The following is a 9264-nucleotide window of genomic DNA, read 5'->3' as shown; positions in this document are numbered from 1 at the left end:
ACCAATTGCTTTCCGACTGACTGAGAATTGATTTAGGCACAGTGGCGACTCATCATTCAGGGCAGGTGGGGCAGAAAAACTGCTTGCCTGTTTTGCATGTTATTTTGCCATTAATACTTGTAACATATCAGTTTGCAAACAATGTAAAAAATATATATATATATCATTGAGTTAATAAAGCCGCATCCAAACATGGTCTCTTTTTTGCATTCTTGAGTAAGGCAGCTCCAAAATGCAGGTGTTTCAGCCTAGCTCAGTGCTTTCTGTGGTTGTGGGGCAAGCCAGCCGAAAATACGGAGCATTGCGGCGTGATTGGCTCAGTGTTCTGTCACTCATGAAGACACTAGTCACTTCTAAGGGTAGAGCTCGAAATTTCAAGCCCCTTGGGTGCTACCATAGAGTTACATTAGAAGTGCCCATCCAAGAAGGCTTAAGGTCATTGGCCACATATAAAATGACATCAAATCACTTTATATCTACAGTAGCTTTGATTGGACTGATCATGTCAACATCATACTTTCAAAATCTTAGCTAGCAGTCATCATCATGAATTAAGTTGACAATCTACTGGCAAATCCTTTTTAATCCTTGTCAAGTGAAGAGAAATAATGAAGAGAAATTAATAATAAAAGTATTGGTGTCATCGGCCATGAACATTACACAAGTTGGAAATCACAAATTCAACAATGAGTGGTTTGGAAGGAATCAGTCGCTAACCGCATGCATTGCAAAGCAATCATTAGCCTGCTATAAAGTGGAGTGGCTGTGTGGTCCCAAGTCTAAGATTAAGGGTCTCTATTCCTAGTTTAAAATGATAAACATTCAACATTGGCCATGCTGTCAATGAAGCATGATTTGTTCCGCGCTCAAAATAACTGTTAACTCGGAGCTGCAAATCTGAATTTAGTGAGTTCAAAACAACTGGGAACTCGGGAAAAACAAGCTAAGACTGAGAAAATACATTTTGAACAACTAGGAATTGTAAATAGGGAACTTGGGCCTCTTTCTAGAGCTACGACCTAAAGATCACTGACATCATCACGATTCAACTTTTTTTTTGAGTTCCCAGTTGTCTTGAAAACACCATAAATCCAGAGAATGACAGACTTTGATGACAAAATTTGCCCATGAAGGACTGCCGCGCCACCTTCCCTTCAAGTGAGCACAGCACAACAAGGTGAGTCCAAAAATGTCTTGTATGCTGCTGCATAATGGATATAATATGCCAGGGAGATATGTATACTGTAGCTTAGAAAGTAATACTAAGTGTATGTTGTGTAGTAAGCTGTTAGTAGCCCATGTGCCTTGCACTAATAATTTGATATATTTTCACCTCTTAATTTCACCTACTGTTCTGACTTGGTGGTACACATATAGCCTGTTTTTGAGAAATGTAATTATTGAATATTCTAAGAGCTTCCATTGTCTGCTTATATGACTTGGTGTACAGGGAGAACACTGTAAGAATGGCTAATGTTCTGAATTCTGTCGAATGTACATTTCAAAAGTGCTGAACAAATACTTATATTGACTACGTCTGTCCTAGCTCGCTCATTAATGTCTTAATCGAAATTACGGATTGCCTCTTATCATCCACTTATGCCATAGTTTGTACATCTCAATTGTCAGTAGAAACCGAATTTGTTTAATAATCAAGTCAGCCATATCAGCTATGTGTTTTTAAAAGGCAGTAAATGAGGCTGAACGAACCGTTTCGCTGCCAGACAAGGCTGCTGAAAGCCAGGTGTAGCAGAGTGTAGTACCAGGTGTAGTACCAGGTGTAGTAGGTAGCCTAGTGGTTAGAGTGTTGGGCCAGTAACCAAATGGTTGTTAGATCAAATCTCTGAGCTGACAAGGTAAAAATCTGTTGTTCTGCCTCTGAACAAGGCAGTTAACCCACTGTTCCTAGGCCGTCATTGTAAATAAGAATTTGTTCTTAACTGACTTGTCTGGTTAAAGTTAAAAAGGTTTTGGGACAGCTTTGTGTGGTCACCGTTATAGTGCAATTCATGCATTGTTTAGTGTTCTGCTGTGTAGTGGCTTTGCTGGCATGCACCCCCCCCCCGAAAAAAATTGTCCCACCAAAATGTACATGCTAAAATCGCTACTGTTTAGGCCTACTGTAGCCTAAACCCTATATATCTACTGTAGGCCTATGAATGAATGTGATAGTAGGGTAGACTACCTATTTGATACAGCAAAAGCTGTACCGTTACCTCTGTTACCGCCTGGTATAATGTAGAGCTTCGAGAAGCGTACTTTCTGTAGGCTGTTGACAGTTCTGTATTTTTCATCAGTAACTTTGTAATTTAGAAACTGATTATTAATAGTCTAACATGCATTTGTAATGGAAATGTAAACCTAAAATTAAGTTAGTAACATCATTTTAGGATTATTAATAGTCTGTACTTGTAATGAAAAACGTAACCCTAAAATTAAATTGTTCTGAGAATATTTGACCGCACCAATCAGTATAACGCCTCAATCACACTGATAGTAGCCTTGCACAAAATGGCACGCAGCATCATCTGGATGTGTGCAACAAAGGTTCAACATTCACCATTTATTTTAAGCCATCTATGCATACATTTTGACGCATACGTTCGCACCACACAGAACGCACAGCAACTGCCTCTGCAATGCAATGCTGTAAAAGCAGCGTTCCATTGGAAATAAAGGTACATCTGGTGTGCCGAAATGAAAAGATATTGTCGGTGTGTTCGAGGCGTAATGTCTAGCGACCTCCCTGCAAGTAAGAAGAAAAAAAAGATGCAGTTTTCATAAACCAATAGCTTTCCGACTGACTAAGAATTGCCCAGTGGTGGAAAAAGTACCCAATTGTCATACTTGAGTAAAAGTAATGATACCTTAATAGAAAATGGCTCAAGTAAAAGTGAAAGTCACCTAGTAAAATACAACTTGAGCAAAATAAAAAATAAAGTATTTGGTTTTAAATATACTTTTATTTAACCAAGCAAGCCAGTTAAAAACAAATTTACCGAGGAACAGTGCGTTGACTGCCTTGTTCAGGGGAAGAACGACAGATTTTTACCTTCTCATCTCGAGGATTTGATCCAACAACCTTTCAGTTACTGTCCCAACACTCTAACCACCAGGCTGCCTGCCGCCCCTAAACTTAAGTATCAAAAGTATATGTTATTGCTAAAATATACTTAAGTATCAAAAGTAAAAGTATAAATAATTTCAAATTCCTTATATTAAGCAAACCAGACGGCACGAATTTCTTGTTTTAATTTACGGAAGGCCAGGGGCACACTCCAACACTCAGACATAATTTACAAACAAAGCATTTGTGTTTAGTGAGTCCGCCAGATCAGATGCAATAGGTATGACCTGGGATTTTTCCTTTAAGTGCGTGAATTAGACCATTTTCCTGTCCTGCTAAGCATTCAAAATGTAACGAGTACTTTTGGGTGGCAGGGAAAATGTATGGAGTAGAAAGTACATTATTTTCTTTAGGAATGTAGTGAAGTAAAAGTAAAAGTTGTCAAAAATATAAATAGTAAAGTACAGATGCCCCAAAAAACTACTTAAGTAATACTTTAAAGTATTTTTACTTAAGTACTTTACACCACTGGAATTGCCTGTATATCTACTGTAGGCCAATGAATACATGTGATAGTTGGGTACCCTACGTATTTGATACAGCAACAGCTATACGACCGTTACCTCTGTTGACGCCTGGTATAATGTAGAACTATGAGTATTTACGCACGCGTTTTGGAGAAACTTCGTTATTATAGGCTGTTGAACGTTCTGTATTTTTCCTCAGTGGGCCTAAGCTAGTAAATTAGTAATTTAGAAACTGATTATTAATAGTCTAAGATGCATTTGTAATGGGAAAAACGTAAATGTTCTACAAAATAGGCCACCCATTTTCAAACCCAAAGCTATCACTTGTTTAAAAACCAAGAGTATGCTTGGCTGACATCGATTTGAACAGCCTGTAAGCCTACAAGACAGTGCCTGAGAGATCAAACCATTTTGCCTCCAGGGTTAACCTGTTTTTTCTTGACTATTTGAGGTTTTGAGTTGGAGGTTTTATTTATTTTTCACATTAACTTAATAACAAAATGAAGGCCTACATACAATCATAGATGTTTACATAGCGTTAAGTTTAAACCATTGGCTACAATACAACAGTATTCTACACATGAATAGGCTACCTAACGTGCAATGAATGGTTTTTACCTACAGAATTGTCCTTAGTGACAGCCAGGTATGCAGGGAAACTACCTCAACCAAGATATCAATGCCCCAGGGCAGTGATTGGGGACATTGCCCTGTGTAAGGTACAAGATTTTGGATGGGACACTAAACAGGTGTCCGACCTCTCTGTGGTCACTAAAGATACCATGGAAATTATCATAACAGGCGTGTTAAACCCAGTGTCCTGGCTAAATCCCTAATCTAGTCCTCATACCATCATGACCACCTAATCATCCCCAGCTTCAGTTTGGCTTATTCATTCCCCAGGTCATTGTTTTAAATGAGAATTTTCACAGTAAATGTACCTGGTAAAATAAGTTGCATGTGTTGCTGTGATACCACTTAGTGTTACCACAGAGCAGGCAGAGCTATATATTTAGATAAAAGATCAGTTTATAGGCTAGACACCTCACAGATTTGACTGAGGCACATCACTAGGCTACTACTGTCCTGACAGACAAATACAGCTACATTGCCATGGGCTGTCAAGCACAGAACATGTAGGTTGTGTTAACATTGCACTTTCTACTCAATGTAGACAGTCTTCCTTTGAGGATGCATCCCAAAGGGCACCATATTCCCTATTAAGTGCACTACTTTTGACTACTCCTGGTCAATAGTGCACAGTAAAAGGGAACCATACCATTCTTAAGACAGAATGCCCAGCCATCACTGGCAAATAAGTATGCGTCAGATGTTAACCTTTAACTAGGCAAGCCAGTTTACAATAACTGCCTAACCCGGACGACACCGGGTCAGTCGTGCGCCACCGTATGGGACTCCTGATCAGACGGTTGTGATACAGCCCAGGATCAAACCGGGCCTCTAGCACCGAGATGTAGTGCCTTAGACTGCTGTGCCACTCAGGAGCCAGAGCTCCAGATGGCCCACCAACAGAACATGTCACAGTAAGTAGCCCATGCACTCTTACAACCGTGACTTAGCTGCATGCAGCATAACCTTTCCTCAGATAGTCATACTGATGACCTTAGTTCATTTAAGAGAAGCACATCAACATATGGGTTACCTATAAGAATGTTTGATTTGACTCTTCACCAGAACTGAACTCAGTCAGCAATAATGGTAAACGGTTGCAGAATGATAGGAATTACATTCTGGACCGTGTTTCAGAAGTAACAAAGACAACTTTAAACCAAAAACTTTATTGGAAATTATAAACAAAAGCAATGGAGTAGGGTAGGTTTGGTAGAAGAGTAGAGAATCCAGAATGTCCCCATATCAAATTTCCCAGGCAGGTGGTGGAGTCTCTTGACCAAGACAACAGTAGAACTGTCTCTTTGCAGCCTCTCATTGGCAAGGATGGCACAGCTCTGATCAGACTTTGCACATGAGATCCTTGGTCCCGTGTTGTGTCCAGAAGGGTCACAGCCATGGTGTTGTAGGGGGAGGCAGTCTACTTGGACCTCTGCCTCATCTTTCGCCTCTTGCGCTTCAGCCTGCGCATACGCTTCTTTCTCCACTGGAAGAGACAACAGAGGGGCCGGTGTTAGATGTACCATTAGCTACTTTTACATAGTGACAAACTGTTTAAGTTAGCTAGAACAAATCACTGCACCCTGATCAATTTCAGAAGCTTGGTTGGCAACACCCATCTGGCATTTACAGCAAATTGCAGTCAATACAGTTCTACCAACATATGCTCAGGTCTAGAAGGGATATTTCCATCCTCCACATAATAAGGGACTGTGACTGAAAATATGTCAACAAGCTAGCTACAATTGCACAATAGTTGCCTACAGCAATGAGCCAGGACATGTGATACTCAACACATGTCCACATGTTGACTACAGAATTAGATTACTTGGTGACAAGTATATTTCTATGGTTTGTCTGCAGTTAGCTACTTGGCTAGCTAGTTCCATTGGCCAACATAACTAATGTTAAGGCTTTGGCTATACGAACGAGTGCGCTCGCATACTCCCTTAGAAAGAACTTAACTTCTTATGGCTGGGTGGCAGTATTGAGTAGCTTGGATGAATAAGGTGCCCAGAGTAAACTGTCTGCTACTCAGGCCCTGAAGCTAAGATATGCATATTATTAGTAGATTTAGATAGAAAACACTGAAGTTTCTAAAATTGTTTGATTGATGTCTGTGAGTATAACAGAACTCATGACAGGCAAAAAGCTGAGAGAAAAAATAAAAAACAGGAAGTGGGAAATCTGAGGTTTGTAGTTTTTCAAGTCTTGGCCTATCCAATATACAGTGTCTGTGGGGTCATATTGCACTTCCTAAGGCTTCCACTAGATGTCAACAGTCTTTTGAACCTTGTTTGAGGCTTCTACTGTGAAGTGGGGGAGAATAAGAGCTGATTGAGTGAGTGGTCTGCCAGATGGGCATGAGCTTCAGTCATGCGCACGCCCGTGAGAGGTAGCTGAGTTCCATTGCATTTCTAAAGACAAAAAGGAATCCTCCGGTTGAAATCTTATTGAAGATTTATGATAAAAACATCCTAAAGAATGATTCTATACATCGTTTGACATGTTTCTACGAACTGTAATGGAATTTTTTGAGTTTGTCTGGCCTGCGCACCGTGAATTTGGATTTGTGAACTGGAGGCGCAAACAGAGGTATTTGGACATAAAGGATGGCCTTTATCGAACAAAAAACATTTGTGGAACTGTGATTCCTGGGAGTGTAATCTGATGAAGAGCAAAGAAAGGTAAGTGAATATTTATAATGCTATTTCTGACTTCTGTTGACCCCAACATGGCGGATATGTATGGCTTGTTTTTGTGTCTGAGCGCCGTACTCAGATTATTGCATGGTGTGCTTTTTCGGTAAAGCTTTTTGAAATCTGACACAGCGGTTGCATTAAGGAGAAGTTTATCTAAAGTTCCATGCATAACACTTGTATTTTCATCAACATTTATGTTGAGTATTTCTGTAAATTGATGTGGCTCTCTGCAAAATCACCGGCTGTTTTGGAAGCAAAACATTACTGAACATAATGCGCCAATGTAAACAGATTTTTGGATATAAATATGAACTTTATCGAGCAAAACATACATGTATTGTGTAACATGAAGTCCTATGAGTGTCATCTGATGAAGATCAAAGGTTAGTGATTAATTCTCTTCCTGCTTTTTGGCTGTGTTTATCTGTGACTAGGCGCTGACCTAACAATCGTTTAGTGCTTTCGCTGTAAAGCATTTTTGAAATCGGACACTGGTGGGATTAACAAGTTTCTTTGTCAATCTTGACACAATAGCCAGTAAACTTCCTAAAAATAGCCCGAATTTACAATGACGGCCTACCCCGGACGACGCTTGGCCAGTTGTGAGCAGCCCTATGGGACTCCCAATCACTGCAGTTGTGACAGCCTGGAATTTAACTAGGATCTGTAATGATGCCTCTAGCCAAAAAGATCATCAAGGACAACAAAGCCAGTGCCTGTTCACCACGCTACTATGAGTGAGGTGAGGTCAGTACAGGTGCATCAAAGCTGGGACAGAGTGACTGAAAAACAGCTCCTCTCAAGCCCAACAGACTTAAACAGCCATCACTAAGAGGCTGCTGCCAACATAGACTTGGCCACTAATAAATGGATCATTAGTCAATTTAATAAATCACATTTTATTGGTCACATGTAAGATATGTAAACATTTACTGTATTAGTCAACTCATATGTATATACACTTTATACCATCTATTGCATCATGCCGCTCTGTCATTACTCATCTATATATTCTTATTCCACTATTTTACTTAGATTTGGGTGATTTAGGTAGGTGTGGAATTGTTAGGTATTACTGCACTGTCGGAAATAGAAGCACAAGCATTTCGCTACACTCGCCAATAACATATGTTAACCATGTGTATGTGACCAGTAGTCTATCGTAGAATGACAAAACACTTCATTGCAGAAGCCCTAATTTTTCAAACGTCTACCATTTAATTGTATTAGAACTTACTACAAGCCTACGCACCGAACTCGATAATCAATCCATTTAAAATATGTAGCAGGTGGCTAGCTACATTTCAAATGTGTGCAGTTATGTCGCAGTTAAGTTAGCAGGCTAGCTAGCCAAGTAACTTAAAGCTAACAAGCGTAGCAACAAGGAAGATGCCTACAAATCAATCGTTTCGAGGGGATAAAATGTACCTTTGCCCTCATGTCGTGGAGTAGTGTCTGTAAAGCAAAGGGAGAGAAAGGTTGATCAGTTGGATGCCTTTTAATTACATTGGATTACTTTGGATGCATATGCGAAAACACAAAACGTGTCGGGTTCTGTATTGAACTTACCTCTACCAGATGGCACCGTCTCCAAGAAGAGCGCTACTAGCGTTCGATCGGTTATTTATACACTGAAATTACGTCATCACTGTTGGACGCTCATACATTCTGGGATATGTAGATTTCATAAATCATGGGCTGTGTTCGAATACCCATACTAACATACTGTATACTTGAGTATATACTACTAATACTACTACTAATATACTACTAATGAGTATATACTACATGCTATAAGTTCATTTTTGTATTATGGAAACGAAGGTTATCCTTTCAGTTGAGCATACTAGCGCTACGCCTATCTACCGGAAGTTGATTATGTTGCTATGCAACGTCTTGCTAGCGTAACAAATATTTTTTTTAAGTTTGCACAAATCTTTATTTAACTTGTTGTAAATAACAGTAACATGCAAAACATAAACACAACATAACATAACAGCCAGAGGGAATCCAAAGAAATTAGAGAAAAATAAAAAAAACTATTATATCAAATCAAATACAGACATATATCGAATACATTTTTTTGACATATTGTTTTGTATACGTTTTAAAGATTCTACGTACTGTTCCAAATCAGATAAAAAAATTAAGAAAAGGGGCTTTTTCTTCATAAATTTTGATTTGTGGATGAAAGATTTTCCTAATAAAATAAAGAGATTTATGACATACTCACGTTCAATTGTGGAATCAGTGTAGTAAAATAATATGTCAAACTTAGTAATATCAATGGTTGTATGCAATTTGCGGCTAAGATATAGTTTTACATCAGTCCAAAACA

The 9264-nt window shown here is 39.2% G+C and overlaps 1 long non-coding RNA gene across 1 annotated transcript; it reads right to left on the bottom strand.

Annotated features, from left to right (window-relative positions):
- Positions 1-5377: 5377 nt before the first annotated feature.
- LOC115165514 (uncharacterized) lies at positions 5378-8614 on the bottom strand. Its single transcript, XR_003870185.1, has 3 exons — positions 8496-8614; positions 8355-8381; positions 5378-5710 (listed from the first exon to the last, which is right to left on the bottom strand). It is a non-coding gene; the product is annotated as an uncharacterized LOC115165514 (long non-coding RNA).
- Positions 8615-9264: the final 650 nt, after the last annotated feature.

This window comes from Salmo trutta, chromosome 28, assembly GCF_901001165.1.
Source record: "Salmo trutta chromosome 28, fSalTru1.1, whole genome shotgun sequence".
Lineage (NCBI taxonomy): Eukaryota > Metazoa > Chordata > Actinopteri > Salmoniformes > Salmonidae > Salmo > Salmo trutta.
Note: the sequence above shows the minus strand (reverse complement) of the source record. Positions and strands in the feature narration are given on the sequence as shown.